The sequence below is a fragment of the Triticum urartu genome, chromosome 4, assembly GCF_003073215.2.
Source record: "Triticum urartu cultivar G1812 chromosome 4, Tu2.1, whole genome shotgun sequence".
In the NCBI taxonomy this organism is placed as follows: Eukaryota; Viridiplantae; Streptophyta; class Magnoliopsida; order Poales; family Poaceae; genus Triticum; species Triticum urartu.
In genome coordinates, this window is record NC_053025.1 from 333,491,156 (window position 1) to 333,507,864 (window position 16,709).

Here is a 16,709-nt window from a genome sequence, read left to right on the forward strand (position 1 = left end):
CTCCCCCACTTCACCCTTGCCATTTTATTCGCCCTCTTTTTCCTTTCGCCCTTTCTTTTGCATGATTCATCATTATGGCTAGTCCTTTATCTACTCCTTTATCCCCCGAGAATGAGGTCCTTAATTTTAAGCAAAGGGAGGGAGAAAATATGAAAGATGCTCGGTTCGAAATTTGCAATGCGCAAAATAGATCTATTAGGAAGCAATCTACTTCCGTTCTTCTTCGCAATTTTTATGTAGGCATCACTCCTTGGAATAAATATATTCTTGATACCATTACCGGAGGAAATTTATTGGGTAGCCATACTTTTGATTCTTATAATGCTATGATATATTTGTTTGGCCCACCACCTCTTTTGGTTAATGGAACTATTTTAACTTTGGAACATGTGATGCAACGACTTGAAATTATTGAAAATAAAGTTGCCACTGTAGAGTTGATTGAAAATTTGGATAGAAAGATCCATAACCAAATTACCCAATACGGATCTAAGGTAGGAGTTGCTCTTAAAAAAATTACAGAAAGGGAACCTATGGTTAATGAAAAAATAGATCAAGACTCCACTAGAATTGATAAAATTGAGGATATTATTACCAACCTAGGGTCTGTCTTTTCTTCCGTGAAAAACACTCCTTCTAATGCTAAGATTTCCAAATTGATGTATGTTCCTAAAAATAAGGGTGAAACTTCTAGTAAGGGAAATGCGGACCTCAAATCCATAAGTGTTCACCCCAACTTTCTAACTATCCTTAAGGAACCTTTTGCTACAAATGATTTTCTCGATTTCGTGCCTAGGATTTTGATAATTAGTAAAAATAAAGAAACTCCTAGGAGTTATAGGTGTCTTATTGAAGAATTGCCTACCAAAGATGGCAATACCTAGATCTATCCTCGCTTTTATGCCTAGCTAGGGGCGTTAAACGATAGCGCTTGTTGGAGGCAACCCAATTTTATTTTTATTCCTTGCTTTTTGTTCGTGTTTAGTAATAAATAATTTATCCAGCCTCTGTTTTGGTTGCATTTTTTGTGTTTAATTAGTGTTTGTGCCAAGTAGAACCGTTGGGAAAACATGGGGAAAGTCTTTTTGATCCTGCTGTAAAAAACAGAAACTTTAGCGCTCACGAGAATTGCTGCCATTTTTATTAGAGATTGATATTTAGTTAATTATTTTTTTAGATGATTAATATATAAATTCATCACGTACAGAAATTTATTTTAGAATTTTTGGGGTTCCATAAGTATGTGTTTCATACAGATCACTACAAATTGTTCTGTTTTTGACAGATTCTGTTTTTCATGTGTTGTTTGCTTATTTTGATGAATCTATGGCTAGTAATGGAGTATATAAACCATAGAAAAGTTGGAATACAATAGGTTTAACACCAATATAAATAAACAATGAGTTCATTACAGTACCTTGAAGTGGTGTTTTGTTTTCTTTCCCTAACGAAGCTCACGAGATTTTGTGTTAAGTTTTGTGTTGTGAAGTTTTCAAGTTTTGGTAATGATTTGATGGTTATGGAACAAGGAGTGGCAAGAGCCTAAGCTTGGGGATGCCCAAGGCACCCCAAGTAAATCCAAGGACACCAAAAAGCCTAAGCTTGGGGATGCCCCGGAAGGCATCCCCTCTTTTGTCTTCGTTCATCGGTAACTTTACTTGGAGCTATATTTTTATTCACCACATGATATGTGTTTTGCTTGGAGCGTCTTGTATGATTTGAGTCTTTGCTTTTTAGTTTACCACAATCATCCTTTCTTACACACCTTTTGAGAGAGACACACATGAATTGGAATTTATTAGAATACTCTATGTGCTTCACTTATATCTTTTGAGCTATATAGTTTTTGCTCTAGTGCTTCACTTATATCTTTTAGAGCATGGTGGTGGTTTTATTTTATAGAAATAATTGATCTCTCATGCTTCACTTATATTATTTTGAGAGTCCTTTAGAACAGCATGGTAATTTTCTTTAGGAATAATAAAAACTTTCATATAAGTGCATTGAATACTATGAGAAGTTTGATACTTGATAATTGTTTTGAGATATGGAGATGGTGATATTAGAGTCATGCTAGTTGAGTAGTTGTGAATTTGAGAAATACTTGTGTTGAAGTTTGTGATTCCCGTAGCATGCACGTTATGGTGAACCGTTATGTGATGAAGTCGGAGCATGATTTATTTATTGATTGTCTTCCTTATGAGTGGCGGTCGGGGACGAGCGATGGTCTTTTCCTACCAATCTATCCCCCTAGGAGCATGCGCGTAGTACTTTGTTTCGATAACTAATAGATTTTTGCAATAAGTATGTGAGTTCTTTATGACTAATGTTGAGTCCATTGGATTATACGCACCCTCACCCTTCCACATTTGCACCAGTATCATACACCCACCACATACCTTCCTCGAAACAGCCACCATACCTACCTATTATGGAATTACCATAGCGATTCCGAGATATATTGCCATGCAACTTTCCACCGTTCCGTTTGTTATGACACGCTTCACCATTGTCATATTGCCATGCTTGATCATGTAGTTGACATCGTATTTGTGGCAAAGCCACCTTTCATAATTTTTTCATACATGTCACTCTTGATTCATTGCATATCCCAGTACACCACCGGAGGCATTCACATAGAGTCATATTTTGTTCTAAGTATTGAGTTGTATGTAAAAAGTGTGATGATCATCATTATTAGAGCATTGTCCCAGCGAGGAAAGGATGATGGAGACTATGATTCCCCCACAAGTAGGGATGAGACTCCGGACGAAAAAAAGAGAGAAAAGAGGCCAAAAGAAAAAATAAGGCCCAAATAAAAAATGAGAGAAAAAGAGAGAAGGGACAATGTTACTATCCTTTTTCCACACTTGTGCTTCAAAGTAGCACCATTATTTTCATGATAGAGAGTATCCTATGTTGGCACTTTCATAAACTAGTGGGAATTTTACATTATAGAACTTGGCTTGTATATTCCAATGACGGGCTTCCTCAAATTGCCCTAGGTCTTCGTGAGCAAGCAAGTTGGATGCACACCCACTTAGTTTCTTTTGTTGAGCTTTCATACACTTATAGCTCTAGTGCATCTGTTGCATGGCAATCCCTACTCACTCACATTGATATCTATTGATGGGCATCTCCATAGCCCGTTGATACGCCTAGTTGATGTGAGACTATCTTCTCCTTTTTGTCTTCTCCACAACCACCATTCTTTCCACCTATAGTGCTATGTCCATGCCTCACGCTTATGTATTGCGTGAAAGTTGAAAAAGTTTCAGAACGTCAAAAGTATGAAAAACTTGCTTGGCTTGTCATCGGGGTTGTGCATGATTTAATATTTTGTGTGATGAAGATAGAGCATAGCCAGACTATATGATTTTGTAGGGACAACTTTTTTTGGCCATGTTATTTTGAGAAGACATGATTGCTTAGTTAGTATGCTTGAAGTATTATTATTTTTATGTCAATACTAAACTTTTATCTTGAATCTTTCGGATCTTAACATTCATGCCACAATAAAGAAAAAGTACATTGAAAAAAATGTTAGGAAGCATTCCACATCAAAAATTCTGTTTTTATCATTTACCTACTCGAGGACGAGCAGGAATTAAGCTTGGGGATGCTTGATACGTCTCCAACGTATCTATAATTTTTTATTGTTCCATGCTATTATATATTCTGTTTTGGATGTTTAATGGGCTTATTTATACACTTTTATATTATTTTTGAGACTAACCTATTAACTGGAGGCCCAGCCCAAATTGCTGTTTTTATGCCTATTTCAGTGTTTCGCAGAAAAAGAATATCAAACGGAGTCCAAACGGATTGAAACCTTCGGGAGCGTGATTTTTGGAACAAACGTGATCTAGAGGACTTGGAGTGGACGGCAAGCAATCAACGAGGAGTCCACGAGGCAGGGGGCGTGCCTACCCCCCTGGGCGCGCCCTCCACCCTCGTGGCTCCACCGACCTACTTCTTCCTCCTATATATACCTACGTACCCTGAAAACATCAGAGGGCACCATGAAAACCTAATTCCACAGCCGCAACCTTCTGTACCCGTGAGATCCCATCTTGGGCCCTTTTCCGACGCTCCGCCGAAGGGGGCATTAATCACGGAGGGCTTCTACATCAACACCATAGCCTCTCCGATGATGTGTGAGTAGTTTACCTCACACCTTCGGGTCCATAGTTATTAGCTAGATGGCTTCTTCTCTCTCTTTGGATCTCAACACAAAGTTCTCCTCGATTCTCTTGGAGATCTATTCGATGTAATTTTCTTTTGCGGTGTGTTTGTCGAGATCCGATGAATTGTGGGTTTACGATCAAGATTATCTATGAACAATATTTGAATCTTCTCTTAATTCTTTTATGTATGATTGGTTATCTTTGCAAGTCTCTTCTAATTATCAGTTTGGTTTGGCCTACTAGATTGATCTTTCTTGCAATGGGAGAAGTGCTTAGCTTTGGGTTCAATCTTGTGGTGCTCGATCCTAGTGACAGTAGGAGAAACGACACGTACTATATTGTTGCCATCGAGGATAAAAAGATGGGTTTTATATCATATTGCATGAGTTTATCCCTCTACATCATGTCATCTTGCTTAAAGCGTTACTCCGTTCTTATGAACTTAATACTCTAGATGCATGCTGGATAGCGGTCGATGTGTGGAGTAATAGTAGTAGATGCAGGCAGGAGTTGGTCTACTTGTCACGGACGTGATGCCTATATACATGATCATACCTAGATATTCTCATAATTATTCACTTTTCTATCAGTTGCTCGACAGTAATTTGTTCACCCACCGTAATACTTATGCTATCTTGAGAGAAGCCACTAGTGAAACCTATGGCCCCCGGGTCTATCTTCCATCATACAAGTTTCCAGTCTATTTTATTTTGCAATCTTTACTTTCAATCTATATCATAAAAATACCAAAATATTTATCTTACTATTATTATCTCTATCAGATCTCACTCTTGCAAGTGGCCGTGAAGGGATTGACAACCCCTTTATCGTGTTGGTTGCAAGGTTCTTATTTGTTTGTGTAGGTACGAGATGACTCGCACGTGGTCTCCTACTGGATTGGTACCTTGGTTCTCAAAAACTGAGGGAAATACTTACGCTGCTTTGTTGCATCACCCTTTCCTCTTCAAGGGAAAACCAACGCATGCTCAAGAGGTAGCATATAGTGGTAGTACTAGTTTTAGTACAAACTTCGTACTAGTAGGAGTAGTAGTATGGAATGCTCCTACTCTATCAACGAGCCCCATCTGACACGAAATTTCTTGGCTTTCGTGCTACAGCTAGATCTTCCCCTCGTTTCTGTTTTCCAACCCGGCAGCGGGCGGGGTGCGGTTTGCCAATAGTCGGTTTGCTCAACGGCGGTCCCACATGAAAGTGAAAATGCTAGGCAACACACCTTCCCTAGCTATGTGGCGTGCCGGACGGGCCGTGGAGTACTCCCAATTCCCGGGCGTGTGGGGGTGCGACGCGAACGCGGCATGCCTTTTCCTTTTACTAGCAATGTGCCCGTGCGTTGCGACGGATCCAAAGTAGTAGAATAGTAGTACTTGTTCACAAACTTGAAATAAATCACTCTTGTTTTGATATACTCCTAATATATTACTTTTCACTCAAAATATATTTCTTAGGCTATTTTGAAATGTATTTCTCAGGCTGTTTTGCAGTAGAGAAGTGGGCTATTGTTGCGAAAATGCCACAACTTACCTCACAGCCGTTAGATGTAGATCTAATGGTCCGAAACGACGAATGGCAGACGCACCACCATCACCAACTGAGTCTTTTATAGGAGTAGGAGTAGAGAAACATGTATAAATTGTAACATTTGGTTCTGCTCCTTGGCACGATCGATAGATAGAAATAATGATTGGAAATGCTAGGGCGGGGCTATTTTTGCCAGATAAGCAGGGTACGTAGTAGCTAGGTTGGCACATTGTCGGTTTGATCACATGCGGTCCGACATGTTCTAGTGTTTCTAGCAAGATTCCAGTGCATTGCACGAAGTTGATGGAAAAGGTAAGCATAACTTATAAATTGACGGATGGAGTACTAGTTACAGTGATGCATATAATTAAGCAAAGGGATCGCACATGTCGGTATTGACTGGAACGAGAATGCAATAGCACAATAAGAATTAAGGCCATGAAGATGTGATCGTAGGGGTGGTTATAGGAGGTAAGAAGAAAGATGCATCCATCAACGTACGACCTCCTCCTCCTCAACTTAGTGTGCCGGGCCACCGACTGGCGGCTAAGGAGTGGTGACTTTTGTGGCGAGGTCAAGGTGCTTCTTAGCAAAGGCATCCAAGGCTTCCAGCCGGTTGAGGAAGGCCAGCATCGTAGCGTCCTCACTGGCCTTGTAGATACCTATGTACATGATTTGCTTAACATGTGGATGTGTAGGTCGGTGAATTCTTGCAGGGCGAGGCGCCTCGCTGCAAGCGTGACCTCTAGGTGGACATTCTTCGTGGCGTCGGTGGGCAGTCGCAGGGCCACTAGTGCTTGAAAGAGGTTCCAGCCATGGAGCCCAATTAGGGTGGTAGGCAATGAGGAGCCTGGGCGCGCAGGCTGGAGGAGTATGGCGATGTCATCCGCAGGCTTCTTGAGAACGGTGAACTTGTTGCTGGTGGCAATGATCATCTGGCCCAACTGAGAGTCGTAGTTGGCATCGACGGCGCCATCCACCAGCCGGTCGCCAACACCATTTGGAGACGATCCTCGGCGCCATGCCGCAGGCCAGCGTCGTTGACCATCTGGCACAGCCACTGGCCGCTCGTGCGCATCACCACCATGGGTGTGGAGTGAGCACTTTTGCGCTTAGTGTAGGTGCTTAGGCAAATGCTTAGGTGCGTACGATGTGGTAGATGCATTGGAATGGAGGCGCGCCTTTATGTGAGTGCAAACTGTGTTTCATTCACATCGTGCAGCCTCTTTTCTCGGTCCTCCTCCCATTACTCCCGTCATGCATTCACGATGCTAATTGAAGGAGGATGCATCATTGGTCGTTCAACATTTTGGGAACCGCTACCCCCTCCCTTGTCTGCATTAAAGCCGTATCGGGAACTGCGCCGCCCGCTGCACGCCCAGCTGAACACGCCTCCTCGCCTACATCAAACCCCTCCGTTAAACCCGCATGCAAACCGAGAAACCTACTCTGGCCACACATCTATTCATGAGCGGGCCAGAATTAAACGCAACACCGACCGAGCTCCTCCCGTCTGGCCTCAGTTTAAACGAGGCCAGACGCCGGCCAAGCTCCTACCGTCCGCCCTCTATTTAAACGAGGCTAGACAGACAGCAGGCAAGAATCGCACCCCTCCACCGCTCCCCCATATCCTCCTTCACCATTCTCTCCACTCTTCTGATGGCTTCTGAGGAGCCGTTGTCCGGCATACTACCCGGCTGGGTAGCCCGCCGAGCCCTCCGAATACGGGCGAGGCCGCTCAGTGCTTCACTAACCTCGCTTGGCCCGACCGAGCCAGTTGCTGCCCCAAGCCGGTGCGTGGTTCAGCAACTCGCCGCTCCAGTTCAGCTCGATGAGGTGTGGCGAGTTGCTCCACGCTAGCACGGTGGTGAGCATGCTGGTACGGGCGTCATCGCTGCTGCATCATACCGCGCCACGAGTGTATGCGGTGGCCGCGCCTCCCGTGTCTGTGGGCATGCCTCCCGTGTCTGTGGGCGCGCCTCCCGTGCATGCGACGGCGCCATGCATGCAGAGACAGAAGCCGGGTGCATTGAGAGCGATGAGTCGGTGGCCAGCTTCTCTGTGTGCGCCGCCATCATCGAGGAGAAGTAGAACACAGGAGGCAGCCACCACTTGGGTCGCATGAAGACCACCGTCGAGGCGATGACTACGCATTCAGGTGGTTTATTTGCTGCTTTGTCTCTTCTGAGGACCTTCGTCGACCCCGCAATCGTCTGCCGGACATGAGGAAGACAAAGGGATCCGCGGGCGGCCATTTAGATTAGGTACTCCCTCTCTGGCTGGCAGGAAATACTTGTTGTAAGAATGGATAAATTGGATGTATCTATAACTAAAATAAGTCTAGATACATCCATTTCTAGGACAAGTATTTCCAGACGGGGGGAGTATTAATTATACCAATAGAGCTGGATTAGCACCGCTTAGGTCATGTAAATATAATGAAATACATGATGTTTATATGAAGATCTGGCTTTTTTATATCAAATCCTTCATGCTTATATGAAATCAGTCCGTGTATGCATGAATTTCATTTGGTTGGTGCTACCTCTTGACCACTTGCATTGGTTTTCCCTTGAAGAGGAAAGGGTGATGCAGCAGAGTAGCGTAAGTACTTCCCTCAGTTTTTGAGAACCAAGGTATCAATCCAGTAGGAGGCCATGCACGAGTCCCTCGTAGCTACACAAACAAATAAATCCTCACAACTAACACGATAAGGGGTTGTCAATCCCTACACGGTTACTTATGAGAGTGAGATCTGATAGATATGATCAGATAATATTTTTTGGTATTTTTATTATAAAGATGCAAAGTAAAATAAAAGGTAAAGGAAATAACTAAGTATTGGAAGATTAATACGATGGAAGATAGACTCGGGGGCAATAGGTTTTACTAGTGGCTTCTGTCGAGAGCATAAGTATTCATGGCGGGTAAACAAATTACCACTGTTGAGCAATTGACAGAATTGAGCATAGTTATGAGAATATCTAGGTATGATCATGTGTATAGGCATCATGTCTGAGACAAGTAGACTAACTCCTGCCTGCATCTACTACTATTACTCCACACATCAACCGCTATCCAGCATGCATCTAGAGTATTAAGTTCAAGAGAACAGAGTAACGCTTTAAGCAAGATGACATGATGTAGAGGAATAAACTCATGCAATATGAAATAAACCCCATCTTGGTATCCTCGATGGCAACAATACAATACGTGCCTTGCTGCCCCTACTGTCACTGGGAAAGGACACCGCAAGATTGAACCCAAAGCTAAGCACTTCTCCCATTGCAAGAAAGATCAATCTAGTAGGCCAAACCAAACTGATAATTCGAAGAGACTTGCAAAGATAACCAATCATACATAAAAGAATTCAGAGAAGATTCAAATATTGTTCATAGATAAACTTGATCACAAACCCACAATTCATCGGTCTCAACAAACACACCGCAAAAGAAGATTACATTGTATAGATCTCCACAAGAGAGGGGGAGAACTTTGTATTGAGATCCAAAAAGACAGAAGAAGCTATCTAGCTAATAAATATGGACCCGTAGGTCTGAGGTAAACTACTCACACATCATCGGAAGGGCTATGGTGTTGATCTAGAAGCCCTCTGTGATCGATGCCCCCTCCGGCGGAGCTCCGGAACAGGCCCCAAGATGGGATCTCATAGATACGGAATGTTACAGATGTAGAATTAGTGTTTTGGCTCCGTATCTGGTAGTTTGGGGGTACGTAGGTATATATAGGAGGAAGGAGTACGTCGGTGGAGCAACAGGGGGACTACGAGGGTGGAGGGCGCACCCAGGGGTAGGCGCGCCCCCCTACCTTGTGGCCTCCTAGTTGATGTCTTGATGTAGGGTCCAAGTCCTCTGGATCTTGTTCATTCTGAAAATCACGTTCCCGAAGGTTTCATTCCGTTTGGACTCCGTTTGATATTCTTTTTCTACGAAACCCTAAAATAGGCAAAAAATAGCAATTCTGGGCTGGGCCTCTGGTTAATAGGTTAGTCCCAAAAATAATATAAAAGTGTATAATAAAGCCCAATAATGTCCAAAACAGAATATAATATAGCATGGAACAATCAAATATTATAGATACGTTGGAGACGTATCAAGCATCCCCAAGCTTAATTCCTGCTCGTCCTCGAGTAGGTAAATGATAAAAATAGAATTTTTGATGTGGAATGCTACTTGGCATAATTTCAATGTAATTCTCTTAATTGTGGTATGAATATTCAGATCCAAAAGATTCAAGACAAAAGTTTAATATTGACATAGAAATAATAATACTTCAAGCATACTAACTAAGCAATTGTGTCTCTTCAAAATAACATGGCAAAAGAAAGTTATCCCTACAAAATCATATAGTCTGGTTATGCTCCATCTTCACCACACAAAATATTCAAATCATGCACAACCTCGATGACAAGCCAAGCAATTGTGTCATACTTTTAATGTTCTCAAACTTTTTCAATTTTCAGGCAATACATGAGGGTGAGCCATGGACATAGCACTATAGGTGGAATAGAATGATGGTTGTGAGGAGACAAAAAGGGAGAAGATAGTCTCACATCAACTAGGTGTATCAACGGGCTACGGAGATGCCCATCAATAGATATCAATGTGAGTGAGTAGGGATTGCCATGCAACGGATGCACTAGACCTATAAATATATGAAAGCTCAACAAAAAGAAATTAAGTGGGTGTGCATCCAACTTGCTTGCTCATGAAGACCTAGGGCATTTTGAGGAAGCCGATCATTGGAATATACAAGCCAAGTTCTATAATGAAAAATTCCCACTAGTATATGGAAGTAATAACAAAGGAGACTCTCAATCATGAAGATCATGGTGCTACTTTGAAGCACAAGTGTGAAAAAAGGATAGTAGTATTGCCCCCTTTTTTTTATTTTTTGGGCCTTCTTTTTTTCTTTAGCCTTTCTCTTTTTTTATTTTTTTATTTGGGACAATACTCTATGAATGATGATCATCACACTTCTATTTATTTACAACTCAATGATTACAACTCGATACTAGAACAAAGTATGACTCTATATGAATGCCTCCGGTGGTGTACCGGGATAGCAATGATGCATGAGTGACTTATATGAAAGAATTACGAACGGTGGCTTTGCAACTACTAAAATGTCAGCAATATGGCAATGATGGAGCGTGTCATGATAAACGGAACGGTGGAAAGTTGCATGGCAATATATCTCGGAATGGCTATGGAAATGCCATGATAGGTAGGTATGGTGGCTGTTTTGAGGAAGGTATATGGTGGGTATATGATACCGGCGAAAGGTGCATGGTATTAGAGAGGCTAGCAATGGTGGAAGGGTGAGAGTGCGTATAATCCATGGACTCAACATTAGTCATAAAGAACTCACATACTTATTGCAAAAATCTATTAGTTATCGAAGCAAAGTACTACGCGCATGCTCCTAGGGGGATAGATTGGTAGGAAAAGACCATCGCTCGTCCCCGACCACCACTCATAAGGAGGACAATCAATAAATACTGTCGGATGTGGGGTTCTGGCAAACCCTTAAGGTTTGGACACTGGGGTGCGCGCGAAGTCTTTCCTTCCTACCGATCTATGCCCTAGCTCTCTAAGATCTCGCGGACGAACTCGCAACACAGAAAGACACGAGGTTTATACTGGTTCGGGCCACCGTTGTGGTGTAATACCCAACTCCAGTGTGGTGGTGGTGGATTGCCTCTAGGGCTGATGATGAACAGTACAAGGGAAGAACAGCCTCCTGAGGTTGAGGTGTTCTTGTGAGTAGGCTCTTGATCGGATTGGATCGAGCTAAGATGAGATGAGATGAGATGCCCCTACTATGGTTGCTAGCTCTTCTTATATAGGCACTGGTCCTCTTCCCAAATATCGAGCGGGAAGGGAGCCAACAACGGCAGGCCAATTTGAAGGGGGACAGCTAGTACAAGCTATCCTGACAAAAGTGGTCTTCGCCTGCGAAAAGCTCTGGTGGTGACGCCGTCTTGGGCTCCATGATGACCTCCGTATTGCTGTCCTCTTGGTCTTGGTCTTGTTGCACCGATATAGCAACCTTTGCCTGATGCCTCGGTACTCTTCGCCTGTGGTGGCCTCCTTAGAACCAAAGAGGAAACAAGGACGCTGCGTGCGCTGGCGCCCTCCTGGCGCCCGCCTGGTGTCGTGCATCATGGCTCACATCATGAGGGCCTCGTGAGGTTTGCACCGCCTTGATATCTCCGCTCCTCGTGAGCCTGCCTAGCTAGGCTATTCCAGAGGAGGTCTTGCGTCGTCCGCCTCGCGAGGCTTGGACCCTCGCGAGGGTCTTAGATGGTTTGTTGGTGAAAATGGGCCGTACGGCCTGCTGTCTTAGCCACGCCGTGGGCCGCAGGCAGGCAAGTCTGGGGACCCCCATTTCCAGAACACTGACAGTAGCCCCCAGGCCCAAGGCGCGCTCGGGCTTGGCTTCGCGGTGAAGCCAAGGGCCAAGTACGGAGCGCCACGGGCCCCCAAAGCCTGCGACCTTGGTTGACGCGTGGCGGTTGATTGGACGTGAGTGTCTCTGCTTCCCCATGCTGCCTCGGCAACTGCTTGACCTGACAAAAGGCTGGTGCAGGCACCACTTGCCTTCGTTGCTTCTTCCTTGCCTCGCTCCAGATCCCCTTTCTCGCTCTTCGCCGCCGCTACCTCCAGATCTGCCCCAGGCTTGCTCTGCATCTTCCGCTCATGGTGCCGCGCAAGGTCAAGAATTCCTTGGAACCGGCTTGGTACGAGCCCGCTCTTGAGGCGCCCACCATCATGGAGAAGAGCCTCACCTCCGTGCGCCTGCTGACAGCGGGAGAGAGCAAAGAGTGGGGGAAGACGGAGCTCTAGCTTGCGTCCGATGAGCCGGAGCCTGAGGGGAGCACCTTCTTCCCCTTCTTCTCGAGCAGCGTCGCTGTTGGGTTGGTTCCACCCTTCTCTGATTTCTTTTTTGAAGTCCTCGACCACTACGGGCTGCAGGCATTGCACCTCCATCCCAACTATATCCTCCTCCTGTCCATCTTTGCCTACTACTTCGAGGCGTACCTGGGCATGATGCCGTCCATGGCGCTCCTGCGCCATTTCTTCTTCCTCCATGTCAGCAGCGAGCACGCCTCCGGATGCACTAATTTTGTCGCCTATGGCAAGGCCAACTCGACTTGAGCACCGGGAAGAGAGCCGACAACATTCGATCCAAGTGGGTCATGATGGACGCCAAGCACGCCCATCCGTGCCTGGTGTTGCCGACGGAGGCGCCCGGTAGGGAAAGGGGTGGCCCAAGGCGTATCTTGTCGACGAGCAGGCATCGTCAGTGTTGGGGCAGATGATGACCGACCTGAAGACGGGCAATGCGAGGGCGGCCAAGATAACGGGGGCGATGCTCCTGAGGGCGTTCTTGATGCTGCGGGTTGCCCCACTCTAGGCGCACGCACCCCCTCTGGGAGCTCAAAGAAGAGGAAAACAAGACCCGCCTGAGGCCAGGGGACCTGCCTGGCGATGAATTGGACACCATCCTGCGCCTCATAGTCGGGGACAACCAGGAGTACCCGCCCAGCGCCTTCGTTCCCCTTTCCAATGCAGGGACCGGGAGGAATTCGTCGCCTCCAGGCCGACTTTTGATGCGCGCGGGCTGGTGCTGTCGGTGCTTCCGGGAGCTCCTATGGCTTAGAAACCGATGGAGGTGTCATCTGGCGAGTCCCGCGGAGAGGGGGGAGAGGAGGTGGACTCGGAGAAGACCCTAGAAGAGGTGGGAAGACTTCCCCTCTGAGCAAGGCCAAGATGCTCTGTGCCCTTCCTGATGATGCCGAAGCCGACGCCTACCAAGGGGAGAGGGAGCAACCCCTCATCCCGACGAAGGGTAGGTCGTCGCTGGTGGTCCGTTGTGCCGCCTCCACCCCAACACCTCCAGGGGCTAGATCTGGTTCTGCCTCCGCACCGCCTGGTGCCGCCGGATCCCGAACGCCTGCCCTTCAGGTCCCGATGCTATTAGGCTTCAAGCTTCATAAGCGAAAGGTAGAGTACTTCGCGGTGGGCTGGTAGGTGTCTCAAGCTTCGCTTTATCCCGGTCAGTACTTGTTATTTCCTGACGCTCTCCCTTGGTTGATCAGGCCGGCATCTTCGGCGAAGAAGAGGAAGGAGGATACGGCGGCCATGCCTTCCTCCGCAGAGAAAGGAGGCAGCAGCGCCTGCATCTCCCCAGCCCGGTCGTCCTTGCAGGGCCAAGAGGAACATCGCCGCGTGGAATCAGCCCCCATGGCCCTGCTGGTTCCGGAGGTGCCGGCGCTTGGCACGGCTGACAAGGTCCCAACTCCTCCAGAATCCGTGGTCTCCCAACCCTGGTGACGGTGTCGCTTCCTCCCACCACCGCACCTCCACTCTCTGGTTCTTCTACTCCTGCTGCTGTCTTGGAGCGTGCCCTTTCGGAGATGACCCAGCTGCAAGCGGATCTCCTGAGCGCGGACCCGCGCCTGGTGGCCGAGCGTCTGGAGTTGGCCTCTGGCTGGCTTCACTCCGACCTGGCGGTTCACGCAGCGCTGGGCCAGGCTGCTGCGGCTTCCGAGGAGGAGAAGCAAGGAGCCGCCAGTGCTGCAGCAGATCGTGATGCGGCGCTGAAAGACGCCAAGGCCGCCCATAACCGCTGCCAAGTGCTGGAGGGCGAGTTGCAGAGCCTGCACGACAAGAACGCCGAAGAGGTACGCTGTCGCCAAGCGAAGGCGGAAAAGATGAAGGCCCGGGAGGAAGCCGTCAAGAACCATGATGCTGAGCTAGCGGAGCGGGGGAAGAAGCAGGCCGCCGAGCGCAACTGGTTGGAAGAGTTGGAGCGGAAGATGGGGACGAGGGAGGCCGATCTTGATGCCAAGGAGCGAGTCCTGGCCGAAGACCGCGTGGCCTTCATCGATCTCAAGAAGAGGTCTCGCAAGGCGCTGAAGACACTCTACGAGCACGGCCTGGAGAAGCCGCTGGACACCGAAGAGGACGGCCCCGCCCTGCTGCTTCCTCTTGTGGTGAAGGCGCTTGAGGAGGTCGTTGATGGCCTCGGTCCCATGGCGGAGGCAGAAGCTCGCGTCCTATCTTCAGCCGCACTGACTCATGTCTTCAGCCATCTGCACCACCGCGACCCCAGCGCTCGCCTTGACGAGCTGCTGGAGCCTATGGTTGAAGCTCACTGCAAAGCCGCCGCCGCGGCTGTACGAGGTCAAGTGGAGGCCTTGCTGGGGAGGTTCCGCGGCTTTGTCTCTGATCCTCTGTCTAGCGATGCCGCGGATCCTGTGGCTGGTGGTGAAGGTGAGAACATCGTTGCCCATGAGGGAGCACCTCCCACAGGCGATGGCGATACCCAGGGGTGACCTGTGACTATTCTTCCCATTTTGTTCCTGCGACATGAATAAGGCCTCGTGGAGGCGCTTAGACTTTTCATTTGGTATTATGAGAACAATATGCTTGTACTATTTGCTTTGAGATTTTGTGATTTCCTTCCTATTTGCTTTGCGTTCTGCGTCAGCAGAGCCCGGCCCCGTGCATACCTCAATTGCCATTGGGCCGACCGGAGACCAGGACAGACCAAGGAGTGAGGGGCTACGTAACCAGTTAGGCTCCTGAGTCGCGATGCTCAAGAGTCCTCCTTGACACGCAAACAACATATAGGGAGAGTTCGTGAGGATAGATCAATGTTCTACGTCGGCAGAGCCCGGCCACGCGCATACCTCAACCGCCATTGGGCCGACCGGAGACCAGGACGGACCAAGTACTGAGGGGCTATGTGACCAGTTAGGCTCCTGAGTCGCGATGCTCAGGAGTCCCCCTTGACGTGCAAACAATTTCTTTACCTGCCCTCGCCGAGGCCTCGGGAGGGGCACACAATGCCCAGGTCCGGGGGACCTGGTTGGGTGGCGTGTGCTTGGGCGTAACCCAAGCGCAGCCCCTGTGCCCAGACCCCTTGTGTGGCTCTCCCGACAGGAGGCATTCTGGTGAGGCTGGGCGCTGAGCTATGGGCTCCCTGAGGTTGGTACGACCGTGGGGCCGCCCTCAGTTGTTTATCACCAGCGCGGAGCATAGTGCTTCCGCTTGTGCACGGGCATAGCTGCTCCTCGGCAGTGTCGACAGCCAGCGCGGAGCATGGTGCTTCCACTTGGGCGTGGGATGGGGGGCCCCTCCGGGAGGAGCCCCCGGGGCGTGTACAACCCCGCCCTGACGCGTGGCTTGCACGGCAGGGCTGCGAGGTGTATCTTGGCACTCGTGAGCCATCGCGGGACTCACGAGGCCCTACCTCAAGGCGGGTTGCGCCTGGTCTTGAGTCTTGGTGACTGTATGTCCCTGCAAGGCGTTTAGATGCAAGCACTCTATGTCCTCAGGTCCCGGCCCTCGAGTGAGCTCAGCCGCCGCTGGTATGCCAGGTCGCAATGCCGTGGTCAAGGCCAGGGGTGATGGCTTGAGAGCCAGTAAGAGCTCCTGAGTCGCGATGCTCAGGAGCCCCCCTTTTAACGTGCAAGCGAATTTCATAGGATGAACAGACCCGTGGTGGGCAGCGATAGAGCAGGTGGCAGCAGTTGGCGGGTTAAGCATGGAGAGCAGATAAATTTGGATAAATGCAGGAAGATACATGCCACCGGGTCCGGCCCGAGCGGCTTGGGGATAATGCAGCCCGAGGCGCGCCCCCAACAAGGTAAGCTAAAGTCATAAAAAAAGGGATACATGCCGCAGGGACGGACCCACGCGACCTGGAAATAATGCAGCCCGAGGGGCGCTCCCAGCTAAACGAGCTTGGAAGATGTCACCTGGTTCTGTAGACGAAGTAGAGTTGGTGCAGCTGAAGGCCTGCGTTGAAGAAATGACTCCTCATGAGCCCCCAGAACCCTGAGCCTCAGGAGGCTCTGGGGGCTCGGGAGGTTCCCTGAAGACCGTCTCCATCTCCTCCAGAACAGCGTGGTACCTAGCTTCCTGAGCCGCCAGGACACGTCGCAGGTTG